General features: G+C 51.6%; 1 protein-coding gene across 1 annotated transcript in view; it reads left to right on the top strand.

Moving 5' to 3' along the window:
• Positions 1-3,111: 3,111 nt before the first annotated feature.
• The window catches only part of LOC105884734 (putative 2-ketogluconate reductase), a 48,531-nt gene continuing 29,801 nt past the window's right edge, over positions 3,112-21,841 (top strand). Inside the window, exons 1-2 of the mRNA XM_012788923.3 lie at positions 3,112-3,360; positions 10,230-10,294. The gene's annotated coding sequence lies outside the window, so the exon portion shown is untranslated. The remainder of the gene's footprint in view (positions 3,361-10,229; positions 10,295-21,841) is intronic.

Genomic DNA, 21,841 nt, shown 5'->3' with positions numbered 1-21,841 from the left:
TCGTGGTGGGGGCTCAGGTCTCATTCTGTAACGGGAAGGCACAGAGTGTCCGCGCAGGCTTAGCCGTGGGGGCTGCAGCCACGTCGGGGAGTGCTCGGTAAACTGCGGTATCCTCTGGGAGCGGGGGTGGAACACAAAATGACCTGTACCTCGTAGGCACAAGGTACCCACTTGGAAATCTGAGCCTTTATTGTCATGATTAACCTCAGCCCGTTGACGTCTACAGAATCCCCCAAAATTAGCGTCTTGGCAGTCAGGCTTTTCAGGCATAATAAACACAGTCGCTTAACTTCTCACAAGCAGTTTATTAACAAAAGAGTTCTCCAAGCTAAAGCGTAAGACTCACATGTCCCCAAGTAATTTATTGAAACTAGTTTTTTTAAAAACGTTTTTCTTTGCGGTAAAATATATGTGACATAAAATTGATCACTTTAACCATTCTTAAGGGTGTAAGTTCAGTGGCATTAAGTACATTCATATTGCGTAGCCATCAACACTGTTCCATCGCAGCCAAAACTGAGGCTGGAGTTGCTCCAAAAGCAGTGGCAAAGAAGTCCTCACAAGGGAGTGCCCCAAACTGTCCTGATGTGAGACCAGTTTGGGATTCCAAAGAAGGCAGTGCAAAAAACAGGGCGATTGGTCCAAAGGCCTTATTAGAGGAACTAATACACAAAGTGTCAGCAGTCATCCTTGTGGATAGCAAAAGAGTTGTTCTATCTGAGTATGTCCTCCATGAGGGGATTGGGGCATGGAGTTTACATAAAGGCTCCAGGAATTTGGCTCAGGGCCAGGGCTGGGTTTCGTCAGTGTTTTGGGCAGCAACCAAAACATTTTTAACAGTGTCTGGGAATGTTCAGGAGCCCTGTGTGGGTTCAAGCCTGCAGGGAGAAACATGCAGCTGGCCAGGTAACAGAATAGTGAAGGCACTCTATTTCTTGGTCAGGACAGAGAAAAATGTGGGAGGAACTGGGCCACCGTACAGAATATAAGAAAACTTGGGGGAAAATTTTGAGATAATTTCTTTCCAGAAAGTTGTGATATGATGTATATTCCCATTCTCATTCTCTTCCCTTTGGGTGCTTCCCGCTACCTCAAGCCAAGCAAGAACCCTCACTTTGGGTGGCATGGGGTCAGAAGGGAAAAGACCCTATCTCTGGGGGCTTGATCTTTGCTTAGCTGCAGAAATCTCTGGGTCCATGCTTACTAAAGGGGCTTCAGTTGAGCTCTTTCGAGAAACCCTCAAAATCATACACAGTATGTTCTCTTTGAAAGGAGCCAATGCTTAACCTTATACTAAGAGTAATGCAAGTATCCAACTGCAGAAAAATAAACAGGTATACTTATTGACGCTATATAGCTGTAAAAATGAATGCTTACACCTCCACATATAAATAGGGACAAATCTCACACATACTGTTAAGTTCAGAAAAAAGTACATCACAGAAGACTATGTAAAGTATAATCCCATTAAAATAAAATGCAAAACCATGCCAAACCATATATTGCTTAGGCAAATATATGTATATAAAAGAAGTAAAAACCATAAAATTCCAGATAGGGGTTGCAAGTGGGGCAGAGAGGAGCACAGGGAACTTCAAAGGTAATGATATATTTCTTATGCATGGGGTGCATAACCAGGGGCTTATTTTATTGCCATTCTTTATACCTTATGCATGTTACACTCTTTCGTGTGTATACAATAAAAACGTTAAAGCCAGTTTTGTCAAATTTTTATTTTTTCAATATATTGAGTACCGGCTTAACACAGGAGATATTGTGGTAATTTGTGGATTCTTTTCGCTGGATGAATTCTCTAGAGCCCTTTGGGTAAGTAGTTGGAAAAGAAAACTTCATCTTTTGTGACTTACTGGTAATACTTTATGCAAGGTGAAACTTAAGAGATTTGTTATGAACTTTAAAGAGTAAAACTGTGTTTAGTCACTAAACTTTCAAAAACATGCTGTTTTGGGAAAGCCTTATTCCCTTTATTTGCCTTTCTTTCATTCTTCATTCAACAAATGTTTATTTAGCATGTACATGTATGTGCCAGACATGATGTCAAATGCTAGAAACTCTTGTGGAGTCTAGCAGAGGAGGCTAACTACACAGAAAATCATCAGGGTATCATGATGTAAGAGCATTTAGCAGGGGGGAACATACTATTTGAGAAGTTCAGGAAAGGCTTTTTTCTCTAAGAATGTGATATTTAAGTTGGGACCGCAGGATGCCTAACAATCTACCAGGGACGGGCGTGGGGGAAGGTTCAGGAACCCGGGGAACCACCCCTAGGCAAGAATACTTAAGAGGAAACAGAAAACGTGGACTGGCTCTATGGGAGCGCCCCGAGGCGTGTGCCAGGTGGGCGGGCTCAGGATTTGGGCTTCACCACAGGAGCAAGGGATTAACGTGCCAGAGTTGTGTGTTTCTCTTGTACACATTTAGGCTGCTGCGTGCAAGAGACAACTGTACGTGAGGAAACCCGAGCTTTAGATTATTGCACCAGGGTAGTGAGAGCTAATGTTCGTTTCGAGGTCTGACCTGGGGATAAAAACCAGAGACACAATCAGAATGGCGCCATAAATCGAGATCCCGGGTGAAATACTGTTCCCCAGAGAGGTAACTTAAGTGACATATTACCCAAAAGACGACAATTAACACTGTCAAAGCTTTCTCCACATTCTTGTTTTTAATTTGGGGGTGAACACCTCGCCTGGTCACGCTCCGTACCCCGCTTGCGCGCGCTCCCCAACCCCCCGACGGCTCGATGCCCCAGTAGCGGCCGGCGCCGGGCAACCTCTTCGCCCGCACAGGACTCTGTCCGGGTCTGCGTCCGCGGCCGTAGCTCGCCCCGGGGTGCCCAGCCCTCCGCCATCTCTGCAGCAAAACCCACAATCCCGCCGGGCACCGTACGCACACACACTTCCGGTACGCGCCGCCGCGACTTCCGCCGCTCCCGCCCGCCCTGAAGGAGCGGACGGAGGGGGCGTGACTAGGCCGCAGGAGCATGGGCGGGACCTGGTTTGGGGCTGGGGCGTGGCCGGGACTGGAAGTGGGGCGGGGTGAGGCGTGTCCGAGGAAGTGTACGCGCGGGGGGCGTGGCCGAGCTGGCGCGGGGGCGGGTCCAGAGCAAGGCGGGGCTCCAGAAGGGGCTGGGCTCTGGGCAGGTCGCCTAGTGCTCTTTGACCTCCCGGGGGTCCGGGTCGCACTGTGGTGCCCGCGAAACCTGGGTTGTTTTGGAAGATAAGTGGAACCCTCTGACGTCGCGGGGCGGCCCAGGTGTGGTGCCTTGGGGCCTCACGTGGGACCAGGTGGGCTGGGCCGGATCCTGAGACCCTTCAGAAACTCTGCCGGGACCTGAAGGTCAGTTGGGACTCTATGTATTGCTCGTCTGTTCTCTAGGCAATAGCAGATTAACCTATGCATTGATGAGCTTCAGGTTGACGCGACAGATTTTATAGATCGCATTTACTTTTTTGCATGAATCTAGTTATTTATTTATTTATTTATTTTTGCCTTTTGTTTATGCTAAGACACAGTGACATACTGGTGTTTTTATGTTATTTTTTTGAGACAGAGTCTCACTCTGTCACCCAGGCTGGAGTACAGTGGCACCATCACAGCTCACTGCAGCCTCGAATTCCTGGGCTTAAGTGATCCTCCTGTCTCAGCCTCCCCACCTTGCCAAATAATGACAAAGGCCTAGAGCAGGGGTCCTTTTTAAACAGGGGGCCAGTTCACTGTCCCTCAGACCGTTGGAGGGCTGAACTATAGTTTAAAAAAAATGATGAACAAATTCCTATGCACACTGCACATATCTTATTCTGAAGTATAAAAACAAATGGGCAGGGGAATGTATGATGGGTTTGATTTTTATATCAAATCATCAGGCATGGAGAAATATCTTTTAGAAGTGTTAAAATAAATGTTCCTACTGTATATTTAAAATTAAAAAAAAAAAAATGGGCAAAATCACCCACATGTGGCCCGAGGGCCATAGTTTGAGGACGCCTGGCCTAGAGGCTGCATGAGGGCTTATGTTAGCCGGCCTTACTCAAGGGGGAAATACCGAATTATTTTTAAGGACTACTTAAAACTATAACAGATAATACAAAGCTGGTGACAGAGTCTGTCCACAGTGAGCTCCTGGGGGCCAGAGACTCCAGGGATCACATATTGTAGTCAGAAGACTTTGTTTGTTGGAAAAGGCAACAAATAAAGGAGTCCCTACAACCTCACTGGAAAGCACCTTACCAGGTACTTTTAACACACTCTTGCGCTGTAAAATTAAAGGCAGTTGCTTCTTAGATTCACATCTCACACCTAAAACAAGAACCTGACCACACCTGGACCTCTGAATCAGTCTCTGACACCTGCCTGCAATTTTGGAAAACACCCGAGGCTCAGCCGGTCTCCAGAGCAACAACCAAAACAGACGTTCTTCGTGAGACGTTGGCCCAGGCCAGTCCCTGTGAACCCTGAAATAACTCATTCTTACCATACTCGCTATAGATTATATTGCCAAAAACTCTGAATGCTTTAACCAAGATATCATAGAGGTTGTTTGGTGTCTACAGAATCTCCCTTGGTATAACTTTCTAGAATGGAGTGGTTATGAATTTCCTTGTTAGACTCAGAAAAGTGTTTTACCTGTTCACTCTCCTTCCCACGGTCTCCTCTATCTGCCCGCCCCAAAACTTCTCCTGCTTCCCTGCAAACCTCACCGATTTCCCCGCCAATGGAGCCCACATGACTTGGTATGACACAGAGCCGCTGAAATGAAGGCCACCGATTGGAACAGTTCTCTAAACATTCCCAGAGGGGCCCCCTTTTCAGGGCACCTCTACTTTAAGGCACTCATCAAACACGATGCCCTGCAGGAATATTTACCTAACAATGCCTGAGGATGATTGTTGAGGGATCCAATCAGACAGAATGCTGCACAGCCATAGATATTGATGACAACAAGCTTAGACAGTGCCTGAGGCTGACTGGAGAAACTTCACGCCTCCTGTGTAACCTGCGCAGCATACACTGCCCAGCGACCAGCAGCCCTGAGCTGGTGGGCGGACGGCCTTACCTGGCACCACCCGCACTGACACTGCCTTAAAGACCTCTTCATGGGATCAGCTGTGGTGGACAGAGACCCCGGACAGCACAAATTCCACCCAAGCAAGGGCACCTCTGGGAAGCCTTATGGAACACCCAGACAAGGGCACACTCAGGCGTAGCCTCCATGCACCTGCAGTTGTTTGGGACACCCAAGGGTTCGGGGTTGACTCCACTTATCCAAATGCACCGATGCCATTGGCATACGATGGTCACAGCATTCCCGGTGGATACAACAAAGTTGGCCTTCCAAAAAACTGAAACACCACCTCACTGGACAGGTCTGGGAACTGGGGTTGGTGTATTGGGACAAGCCCAATTTATGGCTTGTGAAGAGAGGCATCCCTTAGAGAAAATTCCCTCTCAAAAATCGGTCACTGCAGAAGGAATGCTGGTCCAAGAGGAGGATAGGGACAGGAAGCTGCCCTGAAGGATGATGCCGCACTCATCACGTGGGTACAGGAGACCAGACAAGCCGTGAAACACACTCCCAAACCCAGAGGCGGGAGCCCACATGTACTCTGACCCGGCGGGGCCATGTCCAGGTTACCGCAAGTGGATCTGAGCAGCCGTGGGGAGTGGCCTGTGGTGCCCAGGGCTGAGGCTCAGTCTGCCCCTGTGGACGACATGTGGGTCCCCAAGTTTATGGAAATGTTTAGATGGCAAATGTGACCTCAGACACTGGACTCTTAAAGCTCAGGGGCCAAAGGTGAATGAGGCTCAAGGGTATTCTGTCGTCCCACCAGCAGGCATGGGACCACTGCAAACAGTATGTGGACGCTGGTGGCTGCTCCGGCGCGTGAAAACACAGCTCCCGCTTCCCTCTCAGACTGTGAAAAAGGGAAGGAGAATGGTTGTGCTTCAAACCACTTGGAACCCTATTTTCCCCAAATTTGGACCCTAATATCCACCCCCATGAAATATAACAGTATATGGGAAAGGCCATCTTTGTTGGGAGAGACAGCAAAATGGCACTGTAGAATAAAACAATTTCTCTTGTAACAAAACCTCTTTTTCTCTCCCAAATACTGGTGTATGGTGCGACACCACGGTGGTGGGAAAAATAGGTCTGTCAGCTGTAAACGGGTTCTATGACAGTTCAGACACTGAAGACCAGATGTTTCTCGAATTCGATTTATACCCTCCTCGGGATGTTATGCCTATAAAGGTGTTAACCAAAAAGATAGAATGAGGTTCATAACCTGGAAAGGAGAGCTTTATTTACCACGCAGGGCTGAGGCCTGCAGGGGCCATTCCAGCAGCTCCCCGGCCACATGCCAGGGACATGTGCTTCAGGCAGGGACAGTGGGGATAGGAGGTTACACTGAGCAGGTGGCCAAATACACAAATTTTTTTTTTTTTTTTTTGAGACAGAGTCTCCCTTTGTTGCCCAGGCTACAGTGAGTACCGTGGCGTCAGCCTAGCTCACAGCAACCTCAAACTCCTGGGCTCAAGCAATCCTCTTGCCTCAGCCTCCCAACTGGACTACAGGTACACGCCACCGTGCCCGGCTAATTTTTTCTATATATATTAGTTGGCCAATTAATTTCTTTCTATTTATAGTAGAGACGGGGTCTTGCTCTTGCTCAGGCTGGTTTCAAACTCCTGACCTCGAGCAATCCACCCGCCTTGGCCTCCCAGAGTGCTAGGATTACAGGCGTGAGCCACCGCGCCCAGCCCAAATACATATATTTGACACACTGTAGGAGGAATTGTGAATATTTATGAAAAGAGAAACAGGTGCCTGTTGCAATTATGTTTTAATACCCCTTTATGGGTCCATTCAGTCAGCAGGGGGCTTAGGATTTTATGAATATTTTTGAGTTCACAGACCATTTGGCTAGAAGAAAAGTTAAATGTATTAGATTCTGACTTGGTGTTGGTCCTACAATCCTCAAATACAATTAGCCACAAGGTTCAAATGACCAATGGCAAAGAGGGTAACTCTGACAGGATGAGGTGGGAACCTGCAGCCTAAGGGCCACGTGTGGCCTTCTGGATTCCCAAGCATTGCCCCTTGACCAGAGCCAAACTTCACAGAACAAAATGTTTTGTAAAATTTGGATTCAGGGCTGGGTGCGGTGGCTCACGCCTGTAATCCTAGCACTCTGGGAGGCCAAAGCGGCGGATCGTTTGAGCTCAGGAGTTTGAGACCAGCCTGAGCAAGAGCATCTCTACTAAAAAAATAGAAACTCTGGGGGGCTGAGGCAGGTGGATTGCTCAAGGTTGGGAGTTCAAAACCAGCCTGAGTGAGACCCCATCTCTACTCAAAATAGAAAGAAATTAATTGACCAACTAAAAATATATTTACATTTCCATGGTAAGACTTGGGAAAAAAAAATAAATAAAAATATATTTACAAAAAAAAAAAACTAGCCGGGCATGGTGGCACATGCCTGTAGTCCCTGCTACTCGGGAGGCTGAGGCAGTAGGATTGCTTGAGCCCAGGAGATTGAGGTTGCTGTGAGCTAAGCTGATGCCACAGCACTCACTCTAGCCTGAGCAACAAAGTGAAACTCTGTCTCAAAATAAAATAAAATAAAAAAATAGAAAGAAATTATCTGGACAGCTAAAAGTATATATAGGAAAAATTAGCTGGGCATGGTGGTACGTGCCTGTAGTCCCAGCTACTCGGAAGGCTGAGGCAGGAGGATCTCTTGAGCCCAGGAATTGGAGGTTGCTGTGAGTGAGGCTGATGCCATGGCACTCTAGCTCGGGTAACAGAGTGAGACTGTGTCTGAAAAAAAAAAAAAAAATTGGATTCACTCCAAAGGCCACACTCAAGGATCCAGAAGGCCACACGTGGCCCTGAGGCCACAGGTTCCCCACCCCCGACACCACAGATGACCGCATGGACAGCTGTAGGAACAAGCCCTCCTAGCCCTGGGACCTGCGGGCTGTCATCTCACTGGCTCATGCATCCCGGAGTGATCTTTGGCCAACAAGGGAGCTGAGGACTGAACTCTGACCTTTTTTTTTTTCTTGCCCAAATTCCTGTCTAAGAGACATGGGGAGCCAGGCCTATAAGTGATAAAATCTCACTAAATGGGTTTTATTAACCTGGTATCATGGGGCTCACTTGCCAACCTGACTCTGGATAGTCACGTGGCAGATAGCAGATCCCCTTATCTTAGCTGAAGCATTTCTTTTTGTTGACTCCAGGTCTTGAGACAAAGCTTAACTTTTTTTTTTTTTTTAATATTGGCCAATTAATTGCTTTTCATTTTTAGTAGAGACGGGGTCTTGCTCTTGCTCAGGCTGGTTTCGAACTCCTGACCTTGAGTGATCTTCCTGCCTCAGCCTCCCAGAGTGCTAGGATTGCAGATGTGAGCCACTGCTCCTGGCCAAAGCTTAACTCTTTCAACCAGTTGCCAACTAAAGAATCCCCAAAACCTGCCTCTGGCCAAGGCAGGAGGATCAGTTGAGCCTGGGAGTTGGAGGCTTTAGTGAGCTGTCACGCACTCCAGCCTGGGTGACAGAGTGAGACTCCACCTCTAAAACAAAAGAATAGACTTCGAGAGAATGTGAAGGGAGAAAGGGAGGGAAGACGAGAGAGCCACTTGGTGCTACTTTGAGGCAGATTTTGGGAAAGTGAGAAAGATTTGAGGAATATTGAACTTGAACTCACCTGTCAAATGTCAAAAGAGAGGAGTAATGTAAAAAGAAAATCCAACTCTCAGGACGAGAAGCCGTGAGGTTGGTGGACTAGAAGCAGCCAGCACATGCTGCTCTCAAGGAGAGGATCAAAAGTTACAAGCAGATATTCAGCTATGGACGGACAGCATGGAGAAAGCATTGCAAATCTTCAGACATTAGAGATACCTGAAGTGAAGTAGAGGGAGGTGGGTGATCCCTTTGAAAAGATTGGCACCTGGAGAAGAAAGGTACCTGGAGGGAACGTCCACATGTGGGGAGGGGTCAGAGGAGAGACCCCCAGGGCTATAGGCCCCCCTGCGGAAACTGCCATCCCAGCTGTGGGGGCCCCGCCCCCCTGCGGGCCTCCGAACTGATCAGGGCCTGTTTGGAGACTGGGTGGTGACGTCGTACCAACCTGCTGATGCCACTCTGAGCTCTCACGGTCTGCACAGAGATCAGCCTCACTGCAGTCACCTCCACATCACCCTGCCAGGCCAGGGAGGGAACCAGGGGTCCCTGCGACTGGGAACCATGCGCCCCCTCCCCTGCCCTGAGACCTGCATGGGGAGAGGGCTCTGGCCACTTGCCTGTGTTCCCGCCCACGCCTAAGTAGTCCCAAGGCAGTGGCAGCAGTTTGGTTTTAAACATTTTAGAGAGACAAGAATTGCAGGAAAATCACAAATGATTACCTGGAAGGTAGGCAGTGATTTGTCCCAAACAAGTGGGACATCTCGCAGCAGGGGCTTACAGGTTATAGGGGGGTTTAAAGGTTCTCTGCTTTGTAATTGGTTAAGAAATGAAGCTTTTCCTGGCTGGGCGAGGTAGCTCACGCCTGTAATCCTAGCACTCTGGGAGGCCGAGGCGGGCGGATTGCTCGAGGTCAGGAGTTCGAAACCAGCCTGAGCAAGAGCAAGACCCTGTCTCTACTAAAAATACAAAGAAATTAATTGGCCAACTAATATATATAGAAAAAAATTAGCTGGGCATGGTGGCGTATGGCTGTAGTCCCAGCTACTTGGGAGGCTGAGGCAGGAGGATTGCTTGAGCCCAGGAGATTGAGGTTGCTATGAGCTACACTGATGCCACGGCACTCACTCTAGTCTGGGCAACAAAGCGAGACTCTGTCTCAAAAAAAAAAAAAAAAAAGAAAAGAAAAAGAAATGAAGCTTTCTCTGAAGGTTTGTAATGTTCTAAGTTAGGCAAGTCTGTTAATCAGAGATAAGCCTCAGCATATGGACTCAAGCAATCTGCTAAGCAAATTGGTGGCCCTGCCCTCCCTCTGACCCCCTGTGTCCCCCTCGCCCTCTCTCCTGCACCCCCGCCCTCAGTCAGGGCTGCTCCCCGGCTCCCACAGCTCAAGGGTCAGTGGACCACACACCCCTCCTTGTCCCAGGCAACGCCTACCAGGAAACTGTATAAGTCTCTGACTTTCCTTTGAAAGAAGTGGAAGTTCATTCTACTTTTCTTTCTGGATCTCAATTTTCCAGGGCCTTTAAAAGAAGAAAATCCTGAATTTAGAGCCTTGAGTCTGTTGAAGGGAATTCCAACAAAGGTAATATTATTTTTCTTAATTAAAGCAATCATCTTAATAATTAATAAGTAATTTTTTATCTGTTGTAGCAGGCCAGGTTGGACAGCATCAGGAAAATGCACGTAGCAGTCAGGAAGGGTAAATGCCTGAACTATCACGCCGCTAGGCAAAAACAAAGCTATAAGAATCTTTTTTTCTTTTTGAGACAGTCTTGCTTTGTTGCCTGGATTAGGCTGAGTGCCATGGCGTCAGCTTAGCTCACAGCAACCTCAAACTCCTGGGCTCAAACGATCTCCTGCCTCAGCCTCCTGAGTAGCTGGGACTACAGGCATGCGCCACCATGCCCGGCTAATTTTTGTTTCATTTTTAGTGACTGGCTAATTTTTTCTATTTTTAGTAGAGACAGGGTCTTGCTCTTGCTCAGGCTGGTCTCGAACTCCTGAGCTCAAGCGATCCTCCCTCCTTGGCCTCCCAGAGTGCTAGGATTACAGGCGTCAGCCACCACACCCAGCCAAGAATCTTGATTTTCCTAAATTTCGTAGGTGGAAGGGCCCTGCTGGCGATCACATCAGACTTGTCCAGCATGGGACCCTTCAGGGGCCACCTGTCCTCTCAGCCTCAGGATGTAGAAATCAGGGAGGAGAAGGGACTGGGCATGCAGTCGGCCCTGACCGGGCACCTGCGGGGTCTGCCCCACAGTCACCGCTACGTGGCCTTCACGTCTGACTCCGGCCTGTGGTTAGATGGTTGGACTGGTGCGCGTGGCAAGGAGTTGTGGCGCCAGAGGTCGAGCCCGTGCTCTCTGCTGCTCTGGTTCCCCGGCGGGGCTCTCGTACCCTCTTCCTGGGCAGCGAACCCGGAGGATCTGGACCTTTTCCAGGCGCAAATGCTGCACAGTGTGCGGTGGTTGTATAACATATCGATGCCCTTTAGCCAGTGTTGGGGAAAGACGGAGGCCACGAACCAAACCACCTGCCTGTGAAAGAAATCAAAATATTCTTATCTGGGATAAAGCCATTTTAATATTTTACTCAAAGTCAAAAAAGTAAACACAAGGTTTTTGTCTTTTTACCAGTTATGCTCTGATCTTTGAACAAGTTTTAAACATTCTTTAGCTTTGTTTTTCCTGCCAAGTTACAGTGACCCAAAGATTAAAAAAAAATGCATTCATTAGCCTCAAGGCTTGAAAATTGACAGGTTCTCTTTTTAGAGGAAAGCTATAAATGTTAAAAATAGAATCTTGTTTTTAATCAGGAACAAGGCACACAAAGCTGCATTTAATTCCTGTGACAGGCAACAGCATACTTTTTGTTTCACAGTGGAAGCCGGTCAGTCTTAGGAGTTGCGAGTTGCTGTGAAGGGTTAGCGCGACTGACTGAAGGCGGCTCAGGGCGTCCCTCCGACATGTGCCCTGTTCTGTAGAAGCCGGAGATGAAATCCCTGTGCCTGATGAGCCTTCTTATCAAGGGTGCACGGTTGAGGCCACAGGAAATCTGTATAAACAAACTGTTAACACTTCCCTATTCTGGACCCAGCTAACTGCCCTGTACCAAGTGGCCTTATCACTTCACCAACTTTCTGTTTCGTCCAATTCACTGTGTGAATGACTGACTCTAACTGCATCTCTGGACTCTCGTGGCCTCTGAAGGCTGCTGAACAGGTAGAACTTGTATTAAATGGCAGTTTAATTCTCTGGCCCTGCTGGGAGATGAAGGGGGAGCTTTGCCCCCCAACAGCTGCGTGCATGAGTTACCCTAACACTAGTGACTGCAGACCAACACGGATCACTCCCCACCAGCTGCGTGCATGAGTTACCCTAACACTGGTGACTGCAGACCAACAGGGATCACTCCCCAACAGCTGCGTGCATGAGTTACCCTAACACTAGTCACTGCAGACCAACACGGATCACTCCCCACCAGCTGCGTGCGTGAGTTACCCTAACACTGGCGACTGCAGACCAACACGGATCACTCCCCACCAGCTGCGTGCATGAGTTACCCTAACACTGGTGACTGCAGACCAACAGGGATCACTCCCCAACAGCTGCGTGCATGAGTTACCCTAACACTAGTGACTGCAGACCAACACGGATCACTCCCCACCAGCTGCGTGCGTGAGTTACCCTAACACTAGCGACTGCAGACCAACACGGATCACTCCCCACCAGCTGCGTGCGTGAGTTACCCTAACACTAGCGACTGCAGGTTAACACGGATCACTCCCCACCAGCTGCGTGCGTGAGTTACCCTAACACTGGTGACTGCAGACCAACACGGATCACTCCCCACCAGCTGCTTGCATGAGTTACCCTAACACTAGTGACTGCAGACCAACACGGATCACTCCCCACCAGCTGCGTGCGTGAGTTACCCTAACACTAGTGACTGCAGACCAACACGGATCACTCCCCACCAGCTGCGTGCATGAGTTACCCTAACACTAGTGACTGCAGACCAACATGGATCACTCCCCACCAGCTGCTTGCATGAGTTACCCTAACACTAGTGACTGCAGACCAACACAGATCACTCCCCACCAGCTGCGTGCGTGAGTTACCCTAACACTAGCGACTGCAGACCAACACGGATCACTCCCCACCAGCTGCGTGCATGAGTTACCCTAACACTGGTGACTGCAGACCAACACGGATCACTCCCCACCAGCTGCGTGCGTGAGTTACCCTAACACTAGCGACTGCAGGTTAACACGGATCACTCCCCACCAGCTGCGTGCGTGAGTTACCCTAACACTAGCGACTGCAGGTTAACACGGATCACTCCCCACCAGCTGCGTGCGTGAGTTACCCTAACACTAGTGACTGCAGACCAACATGGATCACTCCCCACCAGCTGCTTGCATGAGTTACCCTAACACTAGTGACTGCAGACCAACACGGATCACTCCCCACCAGCTGCGTGCGTGAGTTACCCTAACACTAGTGACTGCAGACCAACACGGATCACTCCCCACCAGCTGCGTGCATGAGTTACCCTAACACTAGTCACTGCAGACCAACACGGATCACTCCCCACCAGCTGCGTGCATGAGTTACCCTAACACTGGTGACTGCAGACCAACACGGATCACTCCCCACCAGCTGCGTGCGTGAGTTACCCTAACACTGGTGACTGCAGACCAACACGGATCACTCCCCACCAGCTGCGTGCGTGAGTTACCCTAACACTAGTGACTGCAGACCAACACGGATCACTCCCCACCAGCTGCGTGCATGAGTTACCCTAACACTAGCGACTGCAGACCAACATGGATCACTCCCCACCAGCTGCGTGCGTGAGTTACCCTAACACTAGTGACTGCAGACCAACACGGATCACTCCCCACCAGCTGCGTGCATGAGTTACCCTAACACTGGTGACTGCAGACCAACACGGATCACTCCCCACCAGCTGCGTGCATGAGTTACCCTAACACTAGTGACTGCAGACCAACACGGATCACTCCCCACCAGCTGCGTGCATGAGTTACCCTAACACTGGTGACTGCAGACCAACACGGATCACTCCCCACCAGCTGCGTGCATGAGTTACCCTAACACTGGTGACTGCAGACCAACACGGATCACTCCCCACCAGCTGCGTGCATGAGTTACCCTAACACTAGTGACTACAGACCAACACGGATCACTCCCCACCAGCTGTGTGCGTGAGTTACCCTAACACTGGTGACTGCAGACCAACACGGATCACTCCCCACCAGCTGCGTGCATGAGTTACCCTAACACTGGTGACTGCAGACCAACACGGATCACTCCCCACCAGCTGCGTGCATGAGTTACCCTAACACTAGTGACTGCAGACCAACACGGATCACTCCCCACCAGCTGCGTGCATGAGTTACCTTAACACTGGTGACTGCAGACCAACACGGATCACTCCCCACCAGCTGCGTGCGTGAGTTACCCTAACACTAGTGACTGCAGACCAACACGGATCACTCCCCACCAGCTGCGTGCATGAGTTACCTTAACACTGGTGACTGCAGACCAACACGGATCACTCCCCACCAGCTGCGTGCGTGAGTTACCCTAACACTGGTGACTGCAGACCAACACGGATCACTCCCCACCAGCTGCGTGCATGAGTTACCCTAACACTGGTGACTGCAGACCAACACGGATCACTCCCCACCAGCTGTGTGCGTGAGTTACCCTAACACTAGTGACTGCAGACCAACACGGATCACTCCCCACCAGCTGCGTGCATGAGTTACCCTAACACTGGTGACTGCAGACCAACACGGATCACTCCCCACCAGCTGCGTGCGTGAGTTACCCTAACACTAGCGACTGCAGGTTAACACGGATCACTCCCCACCAGCTGCGTGCGTGAGTTACCCTAACACTAGCGACTGCAGGTTAACACGGATCACTCCCCACCAGCTGCGTGCGTGAGTTACCCTAACACTAGTGACTGCAGACCAACACGGATCACTCCCCACCAGCTGCGTGCGTGAGTTACCCTAACACTGGTGACTGCAGACCAACATGGATCACTCCCCACCAGCTGCTTGCATGAGTTACCCTAACACTAGTGACTGCAGACCAACACGGATCACTCCCCACCAGCTGCGTGCGTGAGTTACCCTAACACTAGCGACTGCAGACCAACACGGATCACTCCCCACCAGCTGCGTGCGTGAGTTACCCTAACACTAGCGACTGCAGGTTAACACGGATCACTCCCCACCAGCTGCGTGCGTGAGTTACCCTAACACTAGCGACTGCAGGTTAACACGGATCACTCCCCACCAGCTGCGTGCGTGAGTTACCCTAACACTGGTGACTGCAGACCAACACGGATCACTCCCCACCAGCTGCTTGCATGAGTTACCCTAACACTAGTGACTGCAGACCAACACGGATCACTCCCCACCAGCTGTGTGCGTGAGTTACCCTAACACTGGTGACTGCAGACCAACACGGATCACTCCCCACCAGCTGCGTGCATGAGTTACCCTAACACTGGTGACTGCAGACCAACACGGATCACTCCCCACCAGCTGCGTGCATGAGTTACCCTAACACTAGTGACTGCAGACCAACACGGATCACTCCCCACCAGCTGCGTGCATGAGTTACCTTAACACTGGTGACTGCAGACCAACACGGATCACTCCCCACCAGCTGCGTGCGTGAGTTACCCTAACACTAGTGACTGCAGACCAACACGGATCACTCCCCACCAGCTGCGTGCATGAGTTACCTTAACACTGGTGACTGCAGACCAACACGGATCACTCCCCACCAGCTGCGTGCGTGAGTTACCCTAACACTGGTGACTGCAGACCAACACGGATCACTCCCCACCAGCTGCGTGCATGAGTTACCCTAACACTGGTGACTGCAGACCAACACGGATCACTCCCCACCAGCTGTGTGCGTGAGTTACCCTAACACTAGTGACTGCAGACCAACACGGATCACTCCCCACCAGCTGCGTGCATGAGTTACCCTAACACTGGTGACTGCAGACCAACACGGATCACTCCCCACCAGCTGCGTGCGTGAGTTACCCTAACACTAGCGACTGCAGGTTAACACGGATCACTCCCCACCAGCTGCGTGCGTGAGTTACCCTAACACTAGCGACTGCAGGTTAACACGGATCACTCCCCACCAGCTGCGTGCGTGAGTTACCCTAACACTAGTGACTGCAGACCAACACGGATCACTCCCCACCAGCTGCGTGCGTGAGTTACCCTAACACTGGTGACTGCAGACCAACATGGATCACTCCCCACCAGCTGCTTGCATGAGTTACCCTAACACTAGTGACTGCAGACCAACACGGATCACTCCCCACCAGCTGCGTGCGTGAGTTACCCTAACACTAGCGACTGCAGACCAACACGGATCACTCCCCACCAGCTGCGTGCGTGAGTTACCCTAACACTAGCGACTGCAGGTTAACACGGATCACTCCCCACCAGCTGCGTGCGTGAGTTACCCTAACACTAGCGACTGCAGGTTAACACGGATCACTCCCCACCAGCTGCGTGCGTGAGTTACCCTAACACTGGTGACTGCAGACCAACACGGATCACTCCCCACCAGCTGCTTGCATGAGTTACCCTAACACTAGTGACTGCAGACCAACACGGATCACTCCCCACCAGCTGCGTGCGTGAGTTACCCTAACACTAGTGACTGCAGACCAACACGGATCACTCCCCACCAGCTGCGTGCATGAGTTACCCTAACACTAGTGACTGCAGACCAACATGGATCACTCCCCACCAGCTGCTTGCATGAGTTACCCTAACACTAGTGACTGCAGACCAACACGGATCACTCCCCACCAGCTGCGTGCGTGAGTTACCCTAACACTAGCGACTGCAGACCAACACGGATCACTCCCCACCAGCTGCGTGCATGAGTTACCCTAACACTGGTGACTGCAGACCAACACGGATCACTCCCCACCAGCTGCGTGCGTGAGTTACCCTAACACTGGTGACTGCAGACCAACACGGATCACTCCCCACCAGCTGCGTGCGTGAGTTACCCTAACACTAGTGACTGCAGACCAACACGGATCACTCCCCACCAGCTGCGTGCATGAGTTACCCTAACACTAGCGACTGCAGACCAACATGGATCACTCCCCACCAGCTGCGTGCGTGAGTTACCCTAACACTAGTGACTGCAGACCAACACGGATCACTCCCCACCAGCTGCGTGCATGAGTTACCCTAACACTGGTGACTGCAGACCAACACGGATCACTCCCCACCAGCTGCGTGCATGAGTTACCCTAACACTAGTGACTGCAGACCAACACGGATCACTCCCCACCAGCTGCGTGCATGAGTTACCCTAACACTGGTGACTGCAGACCAACACGGATCACTCCCCACCAGCTGCGTGCATGAGTTACCCTAACACTGGTGACTGCAGACCAACACGGATCACTCCCCACCAGCTGCGTGCATGAGTTACCCTAACACTGGTGACTGCAGACCAACACGGATCACTCCCCACCAGCTGCGTGCGTGAGTTACCCTAACACTGGTGACTGCAGACCAACACGGATCACTCCCCACCAGCTGCGTGCATGAGTTACCCTAACACTGGTGACTGCAGACCAACACGGATCACTCCCCACCAGCTGCGTGCATGAGTTACCCTAACACTAGTGACTGCAGACCAACACGGATCACTCCCCACCAGCTGCGTGCATGAGTTACCCTAACACTGGTGACTGCAGACCAACACGGATCACTCCCCACCAGCTGCGTGCATGAGTTACCCTAACACTGGTGACTGCAGACCAACACGGATCACTCCCCACCAGCTGCGTGCATGAGTTACCCTAACACTAGTGACTACAGACCAACACGGATCACTCCCCACCAGCTGTGTGCGTGAGTTACCCTAACACTGGTGACTGCAGACCAACACGGATCACTCCCCACCAGCTGCGTGCGTGAGTTACCCTAACACTGGTGACTGCAGACCAACACGGATCACTCCCCACCAGCTGCGTGCATGAGTTACCCTAACACTAGTGACTGCAGACCAACACGGATCACTCCCCACCAGCTGCGTGCATGAGTTACCTTAACACTGGTGACTGCAGACCAACACGGATCACTCCCCACCAGCTGCGTGCGTGAGTTACCCTAACACTAGTGACTGCAGACCAACACGGATCACTCCCCACCAGCTGCGTGCATGAGTTACCTTAACACTGGTGACTGCAGACCAACACGGATCACTCCCCACCAGCTGCGTGCGTGAGTTACCCTAACACTGGTGACTGCAGACCAACACGGATCACTCCCCACCAGCTGCGTGCATGAGTTACCCTAACACTAGTGACTGCAGACCAACACGGATCACTCCCCACCAGCTGTGTGCGTGAGTTACCCTAACACTAGTGACTGCAGACCAACACGGATCACTCCCCACCAGCTGCGTGCATGAGTTACCCTAACACTGGTGACTGCAGACCAACACGGATCACTCCCCACCAGCTGCGTGCGTGAGTTACCCTAACACTAGCGACTGCAGGTTAACACGGATCACTCCCCACCAGCTGCGTGCGTGAGTTACCCTAACACTAGTGACTGCAGACCAACATGGATCACTCCCCACCAGCTGCTTGCATGAGTTACCCTAACACTAGTGACTGCAGACCAACACGGATCACTCCCCACCAGCTGCGTGCGTGAGTTACCCTAACACTAGCGACTGCAGACCAACACGGATCACTCCCCACCAGCTGCGTGCGTGAGTTACCCTAACACTAGCGACTGCAGGTTAACACGGATCACTCCCCACCAGCTGCGTGCGTGAGTTACCCTAACACTAGCGACTGCAGGTTAACACGGATCACTCCCCACCAGCTGCGTGCGTGAGTTACCCTAACACTGGTGACTGCAGACCAACACGGATCACTCCCCACCAGCTGCTTGCGTGAGTTACCCTAACACTAGTGACTGCAGACCAACACGGATCACTCCCCACCAGCTGCGTGCGTGAGTTACCCTAACACTAGTGACTGCAGACCAACACGGATCACTCCCCACCAGCTGCGTGCATGAGTTACCCTAACACTAGTGACTGCAGACCAACATGGATCACTCCCCACCAGCTGCTTGCATGAGTTACCCTAACACTAGTGACTGCAGACCAACACGGATCACTCCCCACCAGCTGCGTGCGTGAGTTACCCTAACACTAGCGACTGCAGACCAACACGGATCACTCCCCACCAGCTGCGTGCATGAGTTACCCTAACACTGGTGACTGCAGACCAACACGGATCACTCCCCACCAGCTGCGTGCGTGAGTTACCCTAACACTAGCGACTGCAGGTTAACACGGATCACTCCCCACCAGCTGCGTGCGTGAGTTACCCTAACACTAGCGACTGCAGGTTAACACGGATCACTCCCCACCAGCTGCGTGCGTGACTTACCCTAACACTAGCGACTGCAGGTTAACACGGATCACTCCCCACCAGCTGCTTGCATGAGTTACCCTAACACTAGTGACTGCAGACCAACACGGATCACTCCCCACCAGCTGCGTGCGTGAGTTACCCTAACACTGGTGACTGCAGACCAACACGGATCACTCCCCACCAGCTGCGTGCATGAGTTACCCTAACACTAGTGACTGCAGACCAACACGGATCACTCCCCACCAGCTGTGTGCGTGAGTTACCCTAACACTAGTGACTGCAGACCAACACGGATCACTCCCCACCAGCTGCGTGCATGAGTTACCCTAACACTGGTGACTGCAGACCAACACGGATCACTCCCCACCAGCTGCGTGCATGAGTTACCCTAACACTGGTGACTGCAGACCAACACGGATCACTCCCCACCAGCTGCGTGCGTGAGTTACCCTAACACTGGTGACTGCAGACCAACACGGATCACTCCCCACCAGCTGCGTGCATGAGTTACCCTAACACTGGTGACTGCAGACCAACACGGATCACTCCCCACCAGCTGCGTGCATGAGTTACCCTAACACTAGTGACTGCAGACCAACACGGATCACTCCCCACCAGCTGCGTGCATGAGTTACCCTAACACTGGTGACTGCAGACCAACACGGATCACTCCCCACCAGCTGCGTGCATGAGTTACCCTAACACTGGTGACTGCAGACCAACACGGATCACTCCCCACCAGCTGCGTGCATGAGTTACCCTAACACTAGTGACTACAGACCAACACGGATCACTCCCCACCAGCTGTGTGCGTGAGTTACCCTAACACTGGTGACTGCAGACCAACACGGATCACTCCCCACCAGCTGCGTGCATGAGTTACCCTAACACTGGTGACTGCAGACCAACACGGATCACTCCCCACCAGCTGCGTGCATGAGTTACCCTAACACTAGTGACTGCAGACCAACACGGATCACTCCCCACCAGCTGCGTGCATGAGTTACCTTAACACTGGTGACTGCAGACCAACACGGATCACTCCCCACCAGCTGCGTGCGTGAGTTACCCTAACACTAGTGACTGCAGACCAACACGGATCACTCCCCACCAGCTGCGTGCATGAGTTACCTTAACACTGGTGACTGCAGACCAACACGGATCACTCCCCACCAGCTGCGTGCGTGAGTTACCCTAACACTGGTGACTGCAGACCAACACGGATCACTCCCCACCAGCTGCGTGCATGAGTTACCCTAACACTAGTGACTGCAGACCAACACGGATCACTCCCCACCAGCTGTGTGCGTGAGTTACCCTAACACTAGTGACTGCAGACCAACACGGATCACTCCCCACCAGCTGCGTGCATGAGTTACCCTAACACTGGTGACTGCAGACCAACACGGATCACTCCCCACCAGCTGCGTGCGTGAGTTACCCTAACACTAGCGACTGCAGGTTAACACGGATCACTCCCCACCAGCTGCGTGCGTGAGTTACCCTAACACTAGTGACTGCAGACCAACATGGATCACTCCCCACCAGCTGCTTGCATGAGTTACCCTAACACTAGTGACTGCAGACCAACACGGATCACTCCCCACCAGCTGCGTGCGTGAGTTACCCTAACACTAGCGACTGCAGACCAACACGGATCACTCCCCACCAGCTGCGTGCGTGAGTTACCCTAACACTAGCGACTGCAGGTTAACACGGATCACTCCCCACCAGCTGCGTGCGTGAGTTACCCTAACACTAGCGACTGCAGGTTAACACGGATCACTCCCCACCAGCTGCGTGCGTGAGTTACCCTAACACTGGTGACTGCAGACCAACACGGATCACTCCCCACCAGCTGCGTGCGTGAGTTACCCTAACACTGGTGACTGCAGACCAACATGGATCACTCCCCACCAGCTGCTTGCATGAGTTACCCTAACACTAGTGACTGCAGACCAACACGGATCACTCCCCACCAGCTGCGTGCGTGAGTTACCCTAACACTAGCGACTGCAGACCAACACGGATCACTCCCCACCAGCTGCGTGCGTGAGTTACCCTAACACTAGCGACTGCAGGTTAACACGGATCACTCCCCACCAGCTGCGTGCGTGAGTTACCCTAACACTAGCGACTGCAGGTTAACACGGATCACTCCCCACCAGCTGCGTGCGTGAGTTACCCTAACACTGGTGACTGCAGACCAACACGGATCACTCCCCACCAGCTGCTTGCATGAGTTACCCTAACACTAGTGACTGCAGACCAACACGGATCACTCCCCACCAGCTGCGTGCGTGAGTTACCCTAACACTAGTGACTGCAGACCAACACGGATCACTCCCCACCAGCTGCGTGCATGAGTTACCCTAACACTAGTGACTGCAGACCAACATGGATCACTCCCCACCAGCTGCTTGCATGAGTTACCCTAACACTAGGGACTGCAGACCAACACGGATCACTCCCCACCAGCTGCGTGCGTGAGTTACCCTAACACTAGCGACTGCAGACCAACACGGATCACTCCCCACCAGCTGCGTGCATGAGTTACCCTAACACTGGTGACTGCAGACCAACACGGATCACTCCCCACCAGCTGCGTGAGTGAGTTACCCTAACACTGGTGACTGCA

Source organism: Microcebus murinus, chromosome 17 (assembly GCF_040939455.1).
Source record: "Microcebus murinus isolate Inina chromosome 17, M.murinus_Inina_mat1.0, whole genome shotgun sequence".
NCBI lineage: Eukaryota > Metazoa > Chordata > Mammalia > Primates > Cheirogaleidae > Microcebus > Microcebus murinus.
Note: the sequence above shows the minus strand (reverse complement) of the source record. Positions and strands in the feature narration are given on the sequence as shown.